At 41.1% G+C, this 22,062-nt stretch overlaps 2 long non-coding RNA genes across 3 annotated transcripts in view; one reads left to right on the forward strand and one right to left on the reverse strand.

The window, feature by feature from the left end:
• LOC115092182 overlaps positions 1-22,062 on the reverse strand; it is a 75,440-nt gene that overhangs the window by 46,158 nt on the left and 7,220 nt on the right. Inside the window, exon 2 of the long non-coding RNA XR_003856931.1 lies at positions 15,864-15,983. This is a non-coding gene — a long non-coding RNA (uncharacterized LOC115092182). The remainder of the gene's footprint in view (positions 1-15,863; positions 15,984-22,062) is intronic.
• Positions 1-22,062, forward strand: part of LOC115092181 — a 161,552-nt gene that overhangs the window by 39,762 nt on the left and 99,728 nt on the right. The gene's annotated exons all lie outside the window — the stretch shown is intronic.

Genomic DNA, 22,062 nt, shown 5'->3' on the forward strand with positions numbered 1-22,062 from the left:
GGATGGCGGAGTTGATGTGTTTTACTATATTTTCAATCAAAGGTGATGGATCAGTTTCAAGGTATCCTGGGGTGGCGTATTTTAGCCCGATTTGAAGGTGAGAGGATCTGAAGACTGCGAATTCTAGGGAATGGGAGGATATTGAGGTTTGCAACGACATTCCCAGTGTTTTTTTTTGCTGCAAGAAGAAGACCACCTTGGTATAAAAAAGCCCTAAAAATAAATTTATAGTAAAAATAGTAATCCTGGATTGATGCCTAAAATGTTAAAGAAATCTATAGACTGGCCAATACAGAAGAATTAATTGGTTCTTGGTCAGAATTACTAGCCAATTTTGGGGGCGTGTCCATGGAAGAAGTGCTTTGAGCACATGCTCTTCCCTCATGCTCCCTAGGGCCCAGCCGGGTTATCCCGTTTCACCTCATCACTGACCTCTTTTTAAGCCTTTCAACTGGGTGTAACTGGGCGCTAATACTTTTTTTTCACTCCCCTGGGCTTGCTTGGATGTGAAGGCGAGCCCTGAAAAACGTGCAGGACCCGAGCTGCCGAGCTGTTGTCCCCGCTGCTGAGCTGCTCGGACAACAAGATGGCGGTGGAAGGCCCGAGCACAGAAGTCCTCTCCGAGACGGCCATTAAAGAACTGACCTGTGCAGTCTCTGCTTCCCTTGCTGATCAGCTGCAGTGGATTCAATCCTCCGTGGATAAAATGGAAAGTTATTCCTCGGCACTGACAGCAGTGTAATCGAAGCTTGACGACCACAAGGTCAGATACTCTGGCGCGGGGAAGCTGGGGAAACACTGCAAGCTCATCGAGGACAAGTTAGACAACCTTCCTGCATTGTCTGGCTCACGTGGTGGACTCCGAGTCTACTTGTCTCTACTCATTTGAGCAGTTACGAGAGGAGTGGGAGATTCCGAGACATAACTTTTTTGCTTATCTTCAGGCCCAACATTATTGCCTTACTATCTGCAAAAATGATCTCTCACTCATCTCCCTTATAGACTCCGAAGATAGTTTCTTAGAGACCTCGTCTAAGTTTAATAAAATTGCTGTTTGGGAAAAGCAGCTACGTTTTGATCTGCCTGCCCCACATCTGACATGCCTTGCCACAAAATGAAGCATGGATCTGGCTTCTGAGATCTCGCTGCAATTATTGTCTTGCGCTTTTAAGCTGATCTATAAGCATTATTTAATGGCTTCTGTGAGGGAAATTCAGTTTAAGCTATTACATAGAACATATATTACCAGGGCTCGTGGTGTTTTGATGAAATATTGGGACTCTGACACCTGTCTAAAGTGTAAAGCAGCCCTGGGAGATCTTTGTCACCTATTCACTGGGTGCCCTAAGCTGCAGTCCTTTTGGCATCATGTTACCGCTTATCTGGACAAATTGTTGGGATATCATATTTCTTGGTCCGGAGAATCCTTTTATTTATGTCTCTGGGATAAGTGGGATCTCATTCCACGGGGGGGGGGGGGGGGGGTTAGGATATTTCTTGTGGCAGCTATCCTCCTGGCAAAAAAGGCTATTTTGGCTAATTGAAAGTCGGACGAGGCACCTTCTTTTACACAGTAGAAAACAATGATGTCTCATACTGTGCAACTGGAATCTTTTCAGAGGAGAAATCTGGCATCCCACAAGGTGCTTCGAGCCTTAAAAGTTATTTTCTCTGTTGGCATAAAGTGCTTCAGGACTGCACATAGGGGTAGATTTTAAAAGAAGCGCGCATGCCCTATATGGGCATGCGCTACACGGCACATGCACATGTACGTCCGATTTTATAACATATGCGCGCAAGCACATACATTATAAAATCCAGGGTTGGCGCGCGCAAGGAGGTGCACAATTTTGCATGTTGTGCGTGCCGAGCCACGCTGCCTTCCTCCGTTCCCTTCCCTCTAACCTTCCCCCCCCAGCCCTACTCTAACCCCCCCCCCCCCCCAATCTCTTGTCTTACCTTTTTGCGCACACCGGCAGCCTGCCGGCACGCAATCCTTCAACACAGCGGCAATGGCCACTATGTTGGAGACCTCTGGCCCTGCCCCTGCTCCACCCCCACCCCCAGACCACCCCTTTTGTAAAGCCCCGGGACTTTCACACGTCCCAGGGCTATAGGCCCGGCGCCTAACCCTTTTAAAATCCGGCCCATAGTGTTTACAATGTTTAGCTCTTTATACTGCTTAATTAAGCTTGTTTGATGGTGTGCGCTGTTCTTGATGGGTGAATGTGTGAGTATGTGGGGAGTGACTGAGGTGTGATTGCTTGTTTTATGTTAGGTTGCAACCTTTGCTCTATTACATAGAACATATATTACATAGAACTGTGAAAAACCTGGGTCATTGTAGTTAGATTATAGCCAATGTTGTGGCTGTTTTCTTTCTCTTGGCTGTTATACGTTTGTTCTTTTGTCTGTTTTGTCAATGACCCAATAAAGATGAATTTAAAAAAAAAAAGAATTGCTGGCCAATTTTGAATCTTCTAACTAAGTAAAATTATTGAGAAATGGGTATTCTTTCAACTGAGTGACTATTTGGATGAGAAGGTTATAAACTAGTTGAAGTCTCTCCAGATGGCGGCTACTAAAATGATCAGTGATCTTTGTTCTAAAGCATATAGGGTTAGACAAAGATCTAAACATGTTAGATTTGCATGTGCTGCCTTTATAGTATGCAAATTATCTCATGCATATTGTGGACATTCTGGAAACCTGGTCTGTTTGTAGTTCAAGTACTGGAGTTGGCCACCCCTGGCCTAGCGGAAAGGCGAGAGAAGGGAGATAGAGACATAGGGGGCTAGCATCTTTCAACTGAAAGGAGGCTCTAGAACAAAGGGTAATGGGATGAGGGTGAAAGGGGTAGACTCAAGGAACATTTCTTTACAGAGAGGGTAGTGGATACATGGAACTGCCTCTCAGTGGAGGTAGTGAATTTACTTATCTTAATTCAAAATAAATACAGGGGATCTTTGAGGGAGTGATGGGAATTTTAAGGGCTAGATAAATTGGACAGATGGGCAGACTAAATGGGCCATATGGTCATTTTTTGCCATCATGTTTCTATTGATTCCCATCGATTTGGATTTCGGAAGGCATATGGGACTGAGACCTGCCTGCTTTTCTTACTGAATGTGTTATATCAGCAGGTTGATAAGAATTCAGCCACTTTTGGATACTGTGAATCAAACTATTGTACTGTTTTTGGGGAATTGGGATTGGTTCTATGATAGTTAGTTTTCATCCTTTTTGTCTGGAAGAAAACAAGTACGATCGGGTGGTGAGAGTGAAAGCCTTATGTTCAAGGATGGGGAGTTTCATAATCTTTTATTATGATAATGGCAGAAGAATTAATGAACACTTAGGGATGGATTTTAAAAGGCCTGCGCGTGTAAATCTTGGGGTTTACCTGCGTGGCTGGGTCTTGTGCACGCTGCGTGAATTTTCAAAGGGACCTAGTCATGTGTGTAAACCCTGAAACACGCACAAGTGCCGGGCCACTTCAGAGGGGCGGGCCACGACAATGCCATTGTACATTGTCCTGATGACTTGCGCGTCGGCAGCCAGCCAGCACGCGCAACTTATTTCAGCTCCAGGCCTGAAGTAAGTTGCGAAACAAAAAAAAAAAATAGGGTTTAGGGGGTGAGGAGGAGAGGGGAAGAGGGAGGGAGTTTAGGTAGGGGGATAGGGAAGTTCCCTCCCAGTCCGCTCCTTAATTGGGATTGTGTTGCCATGCGGAAATTGCAAAAGTTGACCCCCCCCACCCCCCATGCGCATGTGGATTGTAAAATCCGGCGCACATGTGAGCGTGGCCACCTGATTTTATAACATGTGCATGCCGGCGCATGCATGTTATAAAATCGGCGCATCCATGTGCGCGCGCCGGGAACCACGCGCACTTTGACGCGTGTGCATGTTATAAGATCTACCCCATAGTGTTCACACTCAACTGTGATAAATAACAGATAATAATAATATATACATGGCATGACAGTAATAACACAATTCTCCTGCCACATCATTTTATGCAATTCAATGGATCTTACACAATCTTATTTAACTCCCCCTCCCTCCTCCACAGGCTTACTTCCATTCATTCTCACATTCACCCAATCATACCCCTTCCTCCTTTCTCTCAGGCACACTCTGAACCCCAGCTATGTCTGTGATCTTCCATTCTAGAAAGTATCTCAACATTTTAAGCACTTTTTGTTCTTTTGAGGGTAATGGGTTAAAAAAATGTTGCCAGGTCAGATTCCTTATGTGCTAGAAAGCACACATCATATCTTTCCAGTTGCATAAGAGTTATTTGTGCTCACCATAGTGAGAGGGAAGATTGTCAGTGATCCATTCCTTTAAGAGACACTTCCGCACAAGTAAGAGCTATTATAATAAAGGTATATTGGCCTTTGGTCAGCTGAGAAAGTGAGTTCTCTATAGCCTCCACAACAAAATGTCACCTTGAAAAGGCAGTGTAATTAAAATACATTTAGCCAAAGATGTAATAACTTCTTCCCAAAAAGGATACTTTTATGACACGTAAGAAATGTGAGTAAAAGATCCTTTTCACCATTTTACATTTTTGACATTCTTCAGTCTCCACTATTCCCATTCTACAAAGGCGTACCCGATTTGTCTGACAATGATATAATATGTTGTATTGCATTTCCCTATTGTGTACGGTTATAGGGAATTTATGGATCTCCCAAAACACTGCATTCATTTTATCAACTGTTAATGTAACCCCAATTTCCTTCTGCCAGTACTCCACCAGTCCCTACATTCTAGATTAATTCATTTTATTTTTATGAAACCCCTACCAATAGATACAGAATTCTTCCCTCTTACAATCTGTTCCATCTCATTAGCAATTTTAAGTTCCATTTTAAGTTGCTCTTCAGAAAACCCCAGAGGAAAAAAAAGAAGTGACACCTGCAAAAATCCATAAAAATGATTAGGAATTGGAAATGCACTCTAATTGCTGGAAACAAAAAAATTCCCATTTTTTTGTTTCCAGCAATCTGAAAATTTGATTGTCTATCCTTGACAAACAACTAATAGTGGCCTGAATTGGGAGAAAAATAAAGTTATGAGGTGGCATCCCTAGTTTTCGCCTTAAGAACCGCCATGCGTATACCACAGGTCGTAATAGTATATTTCTTCTGCACTCCACCGGCATGGAGGTGTTCTGGAGATGAATTAGACCTAAAGGAGGAAGTGGAGCAGTCATTTCCTCAAACTGGAATATGTTCTATTTATAACCTCTTCCCCAGAATTCACCCAAGTATCTCATTTGATATGCTAAGCTATATAAATGAAAGTTTGGTGCACCTATATTCTCCTCATCTTGCTCTGTATTAATTTATCATATCCTATTTTTGGTTGATGACCTTGCCACAAGAAACAAACAAGTATAGACTTAAGATACGCTAAGCCCACATGGAGCATTTGTAGCCTATATAGCATTTTGGGTAAAAAAAATCATTTTGAAAAGTACATTTCTCCCTATCATCGAGACAGACAATTCCTTCCATGTCTGTAACTGCTGGGCAAACCCATCTAATAAATCCCTAAAATTTGTCTCATATAGAAGTGACAAACCCATAGGTATACACACTCCTAAGTATTTGATTTTAAATCAAAATGGAAACAAATCCTGTCGATGCAAAGCCATAGCCTCTGATTTATCATTAATCCTGCAAAGGACTGAAAAGCAGAAAAAAAGCTGCATGATCTGTATTATCACGTTCCTGCTTTTGCCAAAAATAAAATACCGCCCGCAAAAAGGCATATTTTTAATTCCTTCTTCCCAATTTATATTCCCTGTATATCCACACTCCACCTCGGTTTTATTGCTAAGGGCTCTAATGGGGATAAAGGACTGTATTGTGCCATCTTTAAGTGCAAAATCCCTTGAAAAAGCGCCATTAACCATTATATGGGCCCTAGGGTTTGTATAAAGCAGCTTAATCCATTCTGTAAATGGTCTACTATCCCTGGAACATCATTAAACTATCAATATTCATCTCATTTATTTCTCAAGACAATACAGAACTTAGTATCTTTAAACAGACCTGGATTCATACACCATGTTAAGATCTTCTTATTCTGTACGCCCAATTTTAAGATTAAATAAACAGGAGCATGATCAGAAATAGTAATAACCCCACTAGATGACTTAAGGACTGCAGGAAAAAGCCCTTCCGAAATTAGGATGTAATAGATTCTGGAGGAACTCTGGTGTGGTTTAGGAAAAAACATATAATCTTTCTCCCCCAGATGCATATATCTTCATATATCCAGAAAGCCCAATTCCCACTTCACTGTCTGCTACCAGGTTAAAATCACCTCCTATTAACAGAGAATAATCAAGATAGCTGAGGACAGTGGTAATTAACACTGAGAAAAATTCTGGGGAATATACGTGGACTATGTTTTTGGAAATTGAATGTGTCTCAAAGCATGCTTTTAGATGTGCAGGTGAAAAGGGTATAACTTATAGAGGTAGGGGATCAAGATAGCAGAGGGGACAGACAGAGAGAGGGAGAATCCTCACTGACAGAAGCAACTCAGCTGCCCTAATCATAAGGAAAAGTTTGTACTACATTCATTGCAACTGTTGTCTTTGCTATATCTGTGTATTCTGCATTGCTTTTTGGAACGTAACAAAGCAGTGGTGGTAAAACGCTGCTAACCTGAAATCTACTCTGTTCAATTTAGTGTGAGTGTGGTATGCAGTGTGTTGGGTTGGGGAGGAGGGTTCATACATTTTTCTCCTCTCTCTTACACACATGCTCTCTTTCACATGCTTCCTCTGACATCCACATGCTCACACCCATACTTACCCTGCCTCTCTCACATACAAACATGCTCTCCCCACACACAAACACTCCTTCTCCCTTATGCATACATGCTCTCTCTCATTCACATACTCATACCCATACAATCACTCCTCTCTTATACATGCTCCCTCCTGCTCATACACACATGCTGTATATGAAAAGAACCTCTTATTATGAGAAAAACAATGTAATACAAATATATACTTATTTCTCACTGGCCTCCTACTAGTACTTACTGAACCTTGTACAAAGTTTCTTGGGCACAGTTGCCACCCTATCATGTTATTGTATAACAGCTCTCTTGGGCAGCCCCTTGCTGTTCCTCTCAATTCATTGCTTTTACTTGTTCCTATGTGAGCCCACTCCCCCACCTATTCATTGTATTCTCCTCTCTTTAATTATGATGTAAACCGATATGATGTCCCCACTAATATCGGTATAAAAAAGTTTTCAAATAAATAAATAAATTCTCACTGTAAAATAGACTTATGGGACAGATTTACTGTATTAGTCCAGCAACCATCATACTGCACAGGGTTCCTGGATGTGTACCGGGTAACCTTAAAGAGCTGAAATGCTTCTATGTGCAAAAAATGTAATCTGTTGCTTTGGAGTGTTTTGTCTCTTGTAAAGCTAGACATTTACTTAGCTTATTAAGTTAGTCAAATACTTAACTTGTGTGCGTTGTCAGAGAAGAATGCTCTGTGTTAAATGTCATCGAGTGCTGCATTGAACTGTAGTCGAAAGAAAAGGTCCATTTCAGGTACGTGTTTGCATTGCCCGATTAGGGCTGTTAAATGGTCGTCCTGTCAATGAGTTCCTTTCAGGTTTTTTGCCGCTCGCTGTCAAAAAAGCCCGACACTGCAGGGTTTTGGAATCTCTTCCTTCCTCAGGGGTGCAGCAAGCTTGTGAATGCAGCAAATTTGTGAACATGCTGTGAACCATATATATATATATATATATATATATATATATATATATATATATATATATATATATATATATATATTATAAACAGGATAATGCGGCTTCTACTGACATTTATTTATTATTTATTTAAACGCTTTTATATACCGAAGATCATATGGTCATCACTTCGGTTTACAGAGAGAATGAGGAAGAGAAATCAAAGTTACAATAAAACAGTTGGTTGGATAAATAATGGGAAAATAGAACTAGAGAGGAAGAAGGCGCAGACGGATAAAAAAGGTAAAAATAAAACAGGAGAAAGTAATGCAAGGCGATCAAACATAAAAACTTTAGTAACTGTCAAAAGGGGGGAGTATGTACAGGGGAGTTAGCGTTTCAGGGTGTGAGTGGCGGTGTGTCATGAGAAGGCCTGTGAATAATTGCGAGACAAAATACAGTAAAAATCTTGTCATAGTCCTATTATTAAAGGCGCACATGTGTGGATCGTAATTTGTGTGAAAGCAATATGAATCTATAATGCTTACCAAATAGATGTCTGTGATCAGCGCTTAATTTGAAAAATCTTCCTGTCAATGCAGGGATTACAGTAGCGTCTGACGCAGCTCGGTGCATGCGCTCTCTTTTTAACTTGTGAGCTCACGAAACAGCGGGGTGCATTTGCAAAGCTAATGAGTGATAGCCTGGAAGTACATTTCATTGAATGATGTATAATTGTTTGCTGAGCCAGAAATGACTAAGTTATACGAGGTTGCTGGGTAAGTGAGTGCCAAGTCTAAAATGGCTTTGCTATGAAAAGATTATTATGACATGGTGTACCATTCTATCTTGTCATTGAGTCCACAGCCGGTTCTACTGTTTTTAGCTTAAATATCCAATAGTTCTCCTGAAAGTTTAGTTTTGCTTTGCGATCTCCTCCTCTTTTGAATACTGTAATGTGTTCAAGAATTGTCCATTTGTAATCTGCAAAACTGTGTCCTTTGGCAACACTATGTGGTACAATGGGTGCCTTAAAGTCTTTGGTAATCTACGCACTACTTGCCCCTGTTCTAAAATGTATGTAGGACGCGCATCCAGGAAAATCAAAATCAGGCTCATAGAACATTGAAGTCGCCTGAACACCAAAGGCAATGATTTTTATTTTCTTAACCCCCCACTCGTTTTGCCTTCCATCAAGGTCGGAATCTATAGGATATTTTGGTTTTCTCCACATTGCGATCTTATAAACAGGCTGTGTGGTGGGTCATTCACCATGCAGCAGTTATCCCTTACTGAATTTTTGCATCTCAGTCAGAAGAACATAATGCATCTATCATCAGAGATGATTTATGTCATTTTTCAACCGTGCCCCCAAAACTCATATTTTCAAATGTTTCTGCTGCATTTGCCAAGCATTTTTAGAAGCTCCTCTAGCTGCACACTGGGGTAGATTTTAAAAGGTACGCGTGGGCATCCATGTGTGCGTGCTACCCGGTGCGCACACATGGACGCCCAATTTTAAGCGCATGTTATAAAATTGGGTCTCGGCCCGCGCTGACACACTCAGCCTTCCCCCGTTCCCTCCCAGGCCACTTCGATTTTGGAGCGGCCAGGGAGGGAACTTCCCAACTCCCTAATCTAATCTTCCTACCCCTTCCCCTAACCTTCCCCCCCCCCCCCCCCCCCCCCCCAACCTTTATCTTACCTTTTGCGCCTGCCAGCACACGATTCCTCGGCACAGCGGCAAATGGCCGCTCTGCTGGGAGCCTCTGACCCTGCCCCACCCCTTTTTCGAAGCCCCGCGACATTTGCACGTGGCCAGGCCTATTTAAAATAGGCCCGGTGTGCGTAGGCCTTTTTAAAATCCAGGCCATAGTGTTTAAATATTCTTGTATCTACTGTTTATGCACTTCCAACACTGTTCTTTACTTATGCTATTAACTTTTTCAAAATCATGCTTTAATTCAGGTATGTCGCTGCTGTAACTGTTCATCCAATCTGTCCTCCCTTTATTTTTGGACTTGTCTTTGTACATTTATTTTTATTTTGAAGGTCAATGTCCTTCTAATGCATCCCTGGTGAAACACAGTCTATGTTGGAGGACTGGAAACTTTGTATTGTTGAACTTTTTAAAGTGGATTTTGTCTATATTAAATCAATGTATGCACCTTTTGGATTGCGTACAGTCCTCTAATGATTATACACCCCTAATTTTATTCATTACTCTACACTGTACCATGTACACCATGGATGCCCAACCCATGTCCTCAGACAATATTTATTTCATCAGCCAATGGTTGCCCAAAACGGTGTACAATCAAATTTCATATCAACTTACAATAATAAACTTAATAAATCACAGATTAAAAAAAAAGTATTAAACAGCAATCCAGAACCCAGACTTAACTCCCAACCACCACGTTTCAATGAATGTTTATCTGCATTGTAACACTCATTTTATTTATGAATGTTTTCCCTGTAAACCATTATGGACTAGTGATTCTCACATGGAATGATGGTATATAAAACATTTAAATAAATAAATAAAATAAATGTTTTAAAATATACTGATTTATGCAAGTCCTTTATTTTTGCATGTAAAATATATGTTCGTATATTTTTAAAATAGATAAGAAACGTTCGTGTTTTTAATGCATTAAAATACTCGCTTTTAATGCATTAACTATGTTTGTGCGTATGTTGCGGAGTACAGATACATGTATTTTACGATATGCTTGGGTTATAAAGTAGCATAAGTCTGCGCCATATGCCACCATACGCAGTTGTTATCCTCCCTGCGTGAGTCTCAAAGGGAGTTCCACGCATAGGTCATCAAGGTAGTGTAGTTGAGAAATCACCTTTGCCTGTACTACTGTCCTAACAGATATATCTAATTTAAAGACAACAGATAATATCTAAAAATGGGCACAACTGCCAAATCTATTGTTACTTTAAAAATGCTAGCTGCACAATCAAAAAATATATTTTTCCAAATTCAGCTGAGTATTCAAAGTCACTCCTAAACTTTTTTTTCGGGATCAGGCTTTTTAATACCACTAAAAGCTAGAATAGAAGCAGGAAAACCTTCAGGCTCACCTTTGCCGACCACCAGAACCTGTTTTACCAGCTTACTTTCTAACATCCACTTCTTAATTTCAGCTGTTTCCCCAAATGCACTACTACCATCATTACCAAAAGGCATCTGCAGATAAGTACCTTCGTAATCCCACTGCCCAAATTAACCCAGCAAAAAGTTGCAAAAAGATAAACAATAACAGTAACAATGAGGATTCTTGGGACACACCACATCCAAGACAAACATCATAAGAACATAAGATATGCCATCCTGGGTCTTACCATCCTGGGTCTTACCAAGGGTCCATCAAACCCAGTATCATATTTCCAACAGTGGCCCATCCAAATCACAAGTACCTGGTAAGTACCCAAACATTAAATAGATTCCATGCTATTAATGCCAGCAATAAGAAGTAACTATTCCCTATTGATTAATAGCAGTTTATAGGCTTCTCCTCCAGGAAATTATCCAAACCTTTTTTAAATCCAACGATACAAACTGCCTTAACCACATCCTTTGGCAATGAATTCCAGATCTTAATTGTGCTCTATGTGAAAATATTTTCTCCAATTTGTTTAAATGTGCTACTTACTAATTTTGAATGTCCAATGCTTTTATACAAAGGAGTAAATAACCAATTCACATTTCCCATTCAAGTCCTTTCATGATTTTGTAGACCTCATATCCCCACCCCTCAGCCATCTCTTCTCCAAGCTGAATAGCCCTAACCTCTTTAGCCTTTCTTCGTAGGGGAGCTGTTCCATGCCCTTTATCATTTTGGTCACCCTTCTCTGTACTTTCTCCAGTACAACTATATATTTTTTTAGATACAGTGACTAGAATTGCACACAGTATTCAAGGTGCGGTCTCACCATGGAGCAATACAGAGGCATTATGACATCCTCCGTTTTAGTTGCCATTCCCTTCCTAATAATTCCTAACATTCTGTTTGCTTTTTGGACCACCATAGCACACTAAGCCGATTTCAATGTAATATCAACTAGGACGCCCAGATCTTTTTCCTAGATGGTGCCACCTAATATGGAACCTAACATCATGTAACTACCGCATGGGTTATTTTCCCCTAAATGCATCACCTTGCACTTGTCCACATTTAAATTTCATCTGCCATATGGCCACCCAATCTTCCAGTCTTACAAGGTCCTCCTGCATTTTATCACATTCCACTTGTGATTTAACTACTCTGAATAATTTTGTGACATCTGCAGATTTGATCACCTTACTCATCGTACTCCTTTCCAGATCATTTATAAATATATTAAAAAGCACTGGTCCAAGTACAGATTCCTGAGCCACTCCACTGTTTACCCTTTTCCACTGAGAAAATAGACCATTTAATCCTACCCTCTGTTTCCTGTCATTTTAATGATAGGTTACAAATTACTTGTAATAGGTCTGAAATTTCACTTTTGAGTTCCTTCAGAACACTGGTGTGTATACCATCCAGTCTGAAGAGTACGAGAGGAGAAGAAAGGACTGGGCTGGGCAAAATCTGAGTCTCATCAGATGCATCCTAATGACCAATGTTCCAAGTAAGCTATGTGCACAGGTTCACATGCACACATGTCATGAATCAATTGCAACAATATCAACCAACAAATGGTACCACAAGTATAAATTAAACACCTCTCATATGTGCAAAACCAAGTGTATGTAGGCCCCTTACTTCAAGGGTCTGTATTGTGCAACAGACTCTATTATTGTATAGGGTCACCTTGCTTTAATTTAAATTTATCTGTTTTTAGTTATTATTTCTATTATCATAAAATCAATTGTCACAAAATCTCCGCAAATGTAAGGAGGGGACACAAATACTCATCTACTCCATGGTAGTTCACCCGACACAGCTGTGTTTCGGACGATGCCGTCCTGCTTCAGGGGGTGTCCTTCAAAATTTATTTTTGAGAGCGTAGTAAGACAGCCTTCCGCAAATTCCTTGGTATTGCTTCTTTTTGTAATCCACCGCAGTCCTGTTGGGCTGCGTCTGCTGAGCAGCCCAACGGGACTGCGGTGGATTACAAAAAGAAGCAATACCAAGGAATTTGCGGAAGGCTGTCTTACTACGCTCTCAAAAATAAATTTTGAAGGACACCCCCTGAAGCAGGACGGCATCGTCCGAAACACAGCTGTGTCGGGTGAACTACCATGGAGTAGATGAGTATTTGTGTCCCCTCCTTACATTTGCGGAGATTTTGTGACAATTGATTTTATGATAATAGAAATAATAACTAAAAACAGATAAATTTAAATTAAAGCAAGGTGACCCTATACAATAATAGAGTCTGTTGCACAATACAGACCCTTGAAGTAAGGGGCCTACATACACTTGGTTTTGCACATATGAGAGGTGTTTAATTTATACTTGTGGTACCATTTGTTGGTTGATATTGTTGTTAAACAGTTCGGTACACTGGAATACAGTGGTGTTGGGTGATTAAGTTGTGATGAATCAATTGCATACAGGAAAACATAGCACACACAAGAAAAGGAAAATAGATATTTCAAAGAACACTGCAAATTTGTACACTACGTTGCACACACGAATATTTTTGTGCACACAGGCCACAAAAAAATTAGATGGATCATTTTAGTGACACCTGCAAGAAATCTGACAGCCCTGACTTGGGAGAATGTTGTCAGCCAATTGGGGCAGCAACAGTATGACGACAATCCACAAGGACCTCAAAGCTCTATGGAAAGAACCCTGCAGTCATACCCATTGAATTAGAAGAACTGGTAAGCTAAAAAAAACTCTAGATGCTCTGGCAGCTCTTTCTAATGAAATCTCTGGATACCTGCAGCTAACATGTTACAGGTGATCAATAACAGCATTGTGTGTCCCATCCACCAAAGCTACTCCAACTGCTTCCTCTGTGTCCACTCCCTCCACATCATAGAGAGCGCAAGTCCAGAGGTGGAAAGTTGCAGAGGGACAACCAAACTTTCGGGCCAATACAGTTAACTCTCGATTGGACACGCGTTTTCGATGTGCTAGCATTACCCCTTATTCAGTAAGGGGCCGAAAACGTGCATCCATTCCCCCCCCCCCCCCCCCGAACCTAATAGCTCCCGCAAAATGCAAATGCATGTTGATGGCCCTATTAGGTATTCCTGCGCGATTCAGAAAGGAAAATGTGCAGCCAAGCTGCACATTTTAATTTCAGAAATTAGCGCCTACCCAAAGGCGCACCGGGAAAGTGCACAGAAAAGCACTTCAGGCACCGGGAAAGTGCACAGAAAAGCACTTCAGGCGATATTAAGTCGGAGGTCCCAAAAGTTACCAAAAGTAAAAAAAAAAAAAAAAATTTGAAGGCAGCTCGCGGGTCGAAAACCAGATGCTCAATTTTGCCGGCGTCTGGTTTCTGAACCCGTGGCTGTCAGCGGGCTCGAGAACCGACACCGGCAAAATTGAACGTCGGCTGCCAAACCTGCTGACAATCGCCGCTCCGGTCCAAAAGGAGGCGCTAAGGATGTGCTAGTGTGCTAGTGTCCCTAGCGCCTACTTTCACCTGTTTTTACCGCCGGGCTTAATTTGCTTACTGAATTGCACACGCAGGAGAGTGGCCTGTGCCCGCTCTCCCGCTGACTTTATCGGCCCGTTTGGTAGGAAGAAGCTAACTTCTGACCATCCCTTAAAGTTTATTCTTAATGCTGTCTATGAGGAACATAACTCTCACCTGCTGCAGCCTTGTCTTAAAGACTGTGAGAACCAACTCAGACCATGGAAGACACAGAATACATGCTATGAAACATTTGTGCACAATCCTAGCAATGGTTAGGAACTTGTGGAAAGGCCTTGGCCTTTCCTTTTTTTTTTTTTTTTTTATTAGAAATTCAAGTAACATATAAGGGTAGATTTTCAAAACTTACGCATGCGCGTTATAAAATGCCAGGTCAGCATGCGCAAGGGGGAGTCAAATTCTGCAAACTCACACGGCGACACATCGGGGCCTTCCCCAGTTCCCTCCCAGGCCTCTCCAATTAAGGAGCAGACTGGGAGGGAACTTCCCAACCCCCTACCCTAACCTCCCTTCCCCTTCCCCATCTTGCCCTCCCCCCTATCCCAACTACCCCAGTTTTTTTTGTTGTACCTATTGCTCCTGCCAAGGAGCAGGAGGAAGTTGCGCACGCCGGCACAACGGCAAATGGCCACTGTGCCGGGTGCCTCTAGCCCCAGCCCACCCCGGGACTACCCCATTTTAAAGCCCCAGGACTTACACACATCCCGGGGCTTGCGCACGTGACTGGGCTGTTTGAAAATTGGCCCGGCACGCGTAAGGCCCGGCCATGCGCATAAACCCCAGGATTTACGTGCGCCAGGGTTTGAAAATCTACCCCATAGTGAGCAACTCACATTGAGAATTGCAAAATCACTAAGAAATAGCAAAGAAATAATATTCATGACAGCATTATGACTTATGTATTTTGAAGTGTAGAACAATGTTAGAAAAAAACTGTTTTCCTCCGAACCTTTTGCTTGGAAATTAATTTGAGTTGTATAAACAAACGGATTTATTTTTGAAGTGTTCAAGTGTGTTGGTGTCTTCCTTTTTTATAATTAATTCTTTATTGAATTTACTTAATGTTTACAAGAATCATAAAATAAATGGAAACATAAGAAAAATACCAGTATATCAACTAGTACCATTAAAAGAAAACCCATTACTTAAATGTAGTCCACATGCATCCCGTAGTGTTAGCCATTTCCCATGTTCTTTTATATCCCTTGTTAACAATCCCCATATTTAAATGTTTAATGTATTTGACAAAGGTAACGCATAAGTTCCTGCAAATTTTGTTTAAATGTAAACCGATGTGATATGTAAAATCGAACACCGGTATATAAAAGTAAGTAAATAAATAAAAATAAATAAAATTACTGGAGCTGCCTAATTATACAAAACTCTCTCCCAGTACCCAACATCTAAAATTACCCAGTGGATTTGTCAAAAAAAAAAAAGTTTCCAAGTGTAAAGGATCCACAAAAGCAAACTTATTTCTCTGATAGGTAATCATATACTTACATGGAAATCTTCAATAAAACAGGGCACCAAGTGTGAGAACTCGAAGTTTTAATTGGAAAAATTGCTGGTGTCTTCCTTTTTAAAGAGAAGTGCAGGAAGATGTATCATAGCTGAAAGGCCCTGTGGATAAACATACACAGTGTCATCTCTTATATGTCTCCTTTAACTAAACAATTAACAGCTGGTCAGAGGTAGGTGTTAAGTTTTATTCTTTATGAGGTGCATGGTAAATAGTAGGTAAAGAGGAGCACACCAATTTCCTGTGTGCCCACTAAAGCCTAATTTGCAATATTCAGTTACATGTAGGTATACTCTAATTAATTTATTTATTTGAATTTATTACCTGCCTTTTTTGAATAAATCCACTGAAAGCAGGGATACAACATATTAGATTAGCAGCACACAATCAGAGATCCATAGCAACTTAATAGAAGGTGCATAGTAAGGATTACTATATAAATCAAAAGTAATGACTAAGATCTGAAGTAATGTATCCGTTATTGTTGAATACATTTAAAAGCAAATTATTCCTAAATTTAAATAAACATAAAACAATCTGGCGGTAGCAGCTTAACAAAATCCCTTTAGAAGTTTAGTGTCTCTACTAAGCCTTCATAAATGAATGTCACTGAATTGAGGGAAGAGAGAAGGTGGCACAAAAAGTAGGGAACTGAACTAGAATATAAATGAACAGTAATGATTAACTTGAAATCGGCACTAAAGTGTAGACTTAACCTAAAAAATATAAAGATCTCTGTAAAAATAAATGGAAGCAGCATATTCATGGCATTCAGAATTTGGTATGTAAGTAAACCTACTTCCTCCAACTTTACTATAACTGTTTCACACTTAAACACAGATGTTACCACTTGAATTAAACTTTGTGATGAAGCAGGACTGTCATAATATTTAGAAACTCCCAAGTTCGGAGAATTTTCCAGTATGATCATAGATCTACCTCCAAAACTAACACATTTTAGCCCATTTTCATATTGCATATTAAAAAAAACCAACTTATAAAGTCTTCACAAGCAAGCAGATGTTAGATGACACACTGATATACACATCACATATCAAAAGCTACATTTATCTTCATGTACAGAAAAACAACATCTAATGTAACCAACATCACTTCTGGGGAATCCAGTTACACATCCAGTAATAATCAAAGCTTATGAGTGATATCTTTAACATAAAATCTCATTGCAGGAACAATGCCTATCTCCTTTTCTGGTGATGTCAACTCCAACAAAACCAGCCTCAGTCTTATCTGCCTTAGTTCCAGCCTCAACCAGGAGTGTCTTTCCTTCAGTTCTGTGACTTCCATCCAGCTGTTTTCAGCTGAGCTCAGACAACTCTAATTCAGCCAGCTGATTCCTGCTGAGAAGCATAGACTCCAGTACAGCCAATTGATTCAAGTCTTGCATTAATGAGACCTGCCATAACACCAGGAAAAGCAGCCCATGCGGTTTTCACAGCCTTTTTGTCTGACTCTTCCTTTGTTAAACCTGTCTCAATCTTAGCTTCTCCTAAGCCTGTTACAGTTCCAGCTTCAATCAAGTCTACCCTAGCTCTTGAGAAACCAGTGTTTGTCAAAGTAGATCCTGTTCCAGACTCTAGACTGGGTCTGGCTCTTATGCCTGTGTTCCAGCTAGCCAGTTCCAGACCTCGTCTGGCGCCTGTGTACCCGCCAGATGGTTCCAGTCCTACTCCAGAGCCTGTATTTCAGCCAGATGGTTCCAGTCCTGCTCTGGTGCCTGTATTCCAGCCAGCCGGGCCCAGTTCTGCTTCTGTGCTTATGTTCCAGCCAGCTGGTTCTAGTTCTGCTTCAGTGACTCCAGATCCTGTACCACCACCAGCAGCAACCGTTTCACAGTCCGCTCCAGAGCCAGTCCCAATATTAGCAACTATCTCGTAGCCAGCTCTAGAGGATCCAGACCATCCAGCAACAGTAGCTGTCTTTCAGCTAGCTCCAGAGAATCTGGCCAGTCAGCAGTAGCTGTCTCTCAGCCAGCTTCAGAAGATCCTGTCCAGCCAGCAGCAGTAGCTGTCTCTCAGCCAGCTCCAGAAGATCCTGTCCAGCCAGCAGCAGTAGCTGTCTCTCAGCCAGCTCTAGAGGATCTGGTCCACACAGTAAGCTGTCTCCCAGCCAGCTTCAGTGAATCTAGATCCAGTACAGCACCTGCAACTCTGCAAATTCAGCTTCTGAATTCCAGTCTAGGCCTTGCAATTCTGCAGACACTACTTTCAGACTGGCTCCATTCCAGATTCTGCTCCAGGTCTTTCACCATTCCAGGACTCTAATTTAATTCCTGACTCTTCCAGGCACTCCACTCCAGCTGAACCCTGTTCCAGGACTTAATCCAGATTTCATAAACCTCCCTTACAGTTGGGATCTGGGGAGGGACGAGGCACTCCTAGGGGCATCTAGAATTTGCACTTTTTAGAGGGGGTGTAATGTGAGGATCCTGGCTGCCGTGCTGCCCTCCTGCTTGCAGGGGTCCTCAGTGGGCCACACACTGAGCTGCATAGGCATTGCTTTGAAGGCTCTCAGAACCAGCACTGCCACACTCACAGTACCATTGTTCATCTTGGAATCCCATTACTGTTTGCTGTGGCCATCCTACTGCCTTGTTTTGTTTGGCCTTCTGTTTATAGCTTCTTATTCTGTGTGTTGCTGTGTCTTGTGGGTGTCTTGTTGTTGTGTTACCCTGCATGTGGCTTTTTCATTCTGTGTTTTGTTGTTAGCCTGTCTATCCTGTGGTGCATTCTCTGTTTCCTGGCCTTTGTGGACACCTTACAGTACCCTGCAGCCAGCTCTGCCCCAACCTTTTGTACCCTATGGGTACCTTCCATCTAATTCCTACCAGCCACCAGAACCTAAAGGCTCAACCAGATGGGAGGTGGCCTGTACAGACTGAAGATCTTGTCCTGCACAGTTCAGGCCTGAAGAAGCCTTATCCCTGAAGCCAGTGTTGCTCCTGTCCTGGTGGTTAGCCTTAACCAGCACCTGTACCCTGACATTTCCCCAATCTATTAAAATATGTTTTGGTAATATACCGCATGTTTCTAACAAAATATAATACTTTCCTCCCCCATTGTGATTGTGAATCCTATTTTATATGTAAATATGATAAAAAAAAAAAACCTCATCCAACCCCATTCCATAAAATGGTTTCCAAATTTAGGTTTAATCAACTTGTTTCTTAATTAAGCTTGGCATTCTAACATCTCACTAACTACCCTAACACAGGTGACAAAAGAAATTCCATACTGGGACAGACCAAAGATCCATCAAGCCCAGCATCCTCTCTCGGACAGTGGCCAATCCAGATAACAGTATTTGGTAGGATCCCAAAGTACAGGTCCAATCCTTCTTTCTCTTAAACAGGAAAAATAGTGGTTTTCCAGTCTATATGGCTAAATAGTGGTTTATAGACTTTTCCTCCAGGAACTTGTCCAAACATTTTTTAAATCCAACTATACTAACTCTTTTCACTACAGTTTATGGCAACAAATTGAACTGTGTGCTGAGTTTAAAAATTCTTTCTCCAATTTATTTTAAAAGTCCTGCTGGCAGCTGGAGAGATATTACCTTTGTGAAGATTCAGTCTGGGCAACCAGAAAGACAGTTCTTACTTTGGGTGAGTTCATTGCACTCAAAGGGTGTTCGGACTGCTGTGCCCTGACGTCAGATGGAGGGGCCGGGAACTGCCCATAAAATCGGCATTCTCACAGCACGCTGCTGCCGCCGGCGCCCGGCTTAGCCTGGATCAGTTTGGATTTGCCCAGCTGCCTGGAGGTTTTGGGGGAGATCAAGAACATTGCAGTGTAGATTACATGCGTCAAGAGGTTTTCTCCAGGTTCTGATGCAATTACTCTGGTAAGCTTCTAACTTCTAAATTTTTTTCTTCGTTCTGGAAATGCCTCATACAAAAAGGAAAGCCAGAGTAAAAGAACTTACCTCTACTTCATTTCCAATTCTTAACCAGCCGCGGATAGAAGCCTGTTTCGCAAGGAATCCACCAATACCGCCGGGAAGAGAGGTCACAGGGGGATCCATTCAGGAGCAGGTGCCGAGCCCCCAGACCTATGAAACATCGCTGAGCCCCGGTGCACCAGGACACCTGAGCCATCGTCCGGCATGAGAGAGCAAGAGCTCCTATATGAAGTTTTCAGAGGAAGATCAACCTCGATAACATTTGGTGACCAGAGAGGAGCGGAGGGAACATCTAGCTCCTTGGTGAACTTGGAAGTGTGGGGTTCCAGGAGCCAAAATGGTGAGGCTTTACAACGCCGAGACGATCTTGGAAAGGCTCCAGTGGAGGAAGGAATTGAGGATTATCAAGTTTTATGTAATCTTCCATTAATAACCTCACAGAGAATAACATTAGAGGAGATTGGGACTATGTTACTTGCTATGCAAAAATCTATAAATAATTTAACATCTACAGTCCAAGAGGCCTTGAATAAAACTGTGATATTGGAAAATAAAGTGGAAAAAATAGATAAAACAGTGAATGTGATTGAGGGGGAAATAGAAAATATTGAAAAAGTACAAGTTAATTTAATTAAATCAGAAAAAATCTATATGGATAAAATGGGAATATTAGAAAATCAACTGAGAAGGCCAAATCTCAGGATACTAAACTTTTCTAGGACAAAGTTGATATCACCGACTGATTTATTTAAAAGTTATCTTACAAACATATTAAAATACCCTGAAACTGCATTGCCTGCAATATCTAAAATAAATGGCCATTGAAACAAGGGCTATTCTTATAGTACAGTTTGCTTTTTCAACAGAAAGAGATTCTGTTCTTAGATTGTTTTTTCGTTATCAAAATTTAAATTTCTATGGTCACCAGATCAGAATATTTCCTGACATAGGAAGGAATACACAACTCAGAAGGAGAAAGTTTGTGAATGAGGGGAGAGGTAATAGAACGGTGGGGGGGGGGGGGGGGCGAAGTTTTTGTTAAGATTTCCATGTCACTGTTTGATTATATATCAAGATTCAAAATATGTGTTTAATCAACCTGAGCAATTACGCTCTTATCTTGATTCCCACTCATAGAACCTCCACTGAGCTGGTTTATTAAAGTTTTTTGGGTTTTTTTGTGGAGTTAAATACACTGCAATTATATATTATGTGATAATGTTCCTTTATAAAACTGCTTCTTTAATATCTTAGGTCCCCTCCAATTTTCTCCAAGTTCCCTATAATGTAATGATCAATATTTACAGAACATTATTCTTTTTTTATTCAATTTGGAAAATTGCAAGATTGTAAAAATTCTTGTTTCTGAATATATTGTATATTTCATAATATGTTAAAATTCAATTAAAAAAAAAAAGTCCTACTTATTAGCTTCATGGAGTATCCCCTAGTTTTAGTACTACTGGAAAGGGTAAATAACCATTCTCTATTTACCTGTTCCAACCCATTATCATAGCTCCTCTCAGCTGTCTCTTCTCCTGGATGAAAAGCCCTAATCTGTTCAGCCTTTCCTCACTGGGGAGCTGCTCCATCCCCTCTCTTTTAGGTTTCCCTTCTAGGCACCTTTTCTACTTCTGCTACATTTTCTTTGAGTTGGCGTGACCAGAACTGCACACAATACTCAAGGTGCGTTCAACACCATGAATCAATACAGAAGCATTATGATATCTTCATATTATTTTCCATTCTTCTCTTTATAATAATCAATACTCTATTTGCTGTTTTTGGTCCATCTCAACACTGAGCCGAGGATTTCAAACTATTATCCACAGTGATTCCAAGATCCTTTTTGCTGGATCCTGACACCTAATATAGAACTCAGCATTGTGTACCTATAGTTTGGCATATTCTTCCCTATATACAACACTTTGCACGTATTAATTTATTTATTTATAGCGCACACCCTCCGAATAGTTTGGGGCAGGTTACAATTACACATTCACAATGAAATTCTATCAACATAAAATCAGACCAATTAAATAAAACAAGAAGAATACGATGATACAAGATGTCTCATGGTATCAACACCAGGTAGCCCTAAGTTACAATGACAAAGAAGGGGGGAGAGGAGCACCCGGGAGGCGGTGTGGTGCTTTATGTCCGGGATGGCATAGAGTCTAACAGGATAAACATCCTGAGTGAGATTAAATGCACAATTGAATCTTTATCGGTAGAAATCCCTTTGTGTTGGGGAAGGCT

This window comes from Rhinatrema bivittatum, chromosome 5 (assembly GCF_901001135.1).
Source record: "Rhinatrema bivittatum chromosome 5, aRhiBiv1.1, whole genome shotgun sequence".
NCBI lineage: Eukaryota > Metazoa > Chordata > Amphibia > Gymnophiona > Rhinatrematidae > Rhinatrema > Rhinatrema bivittatum.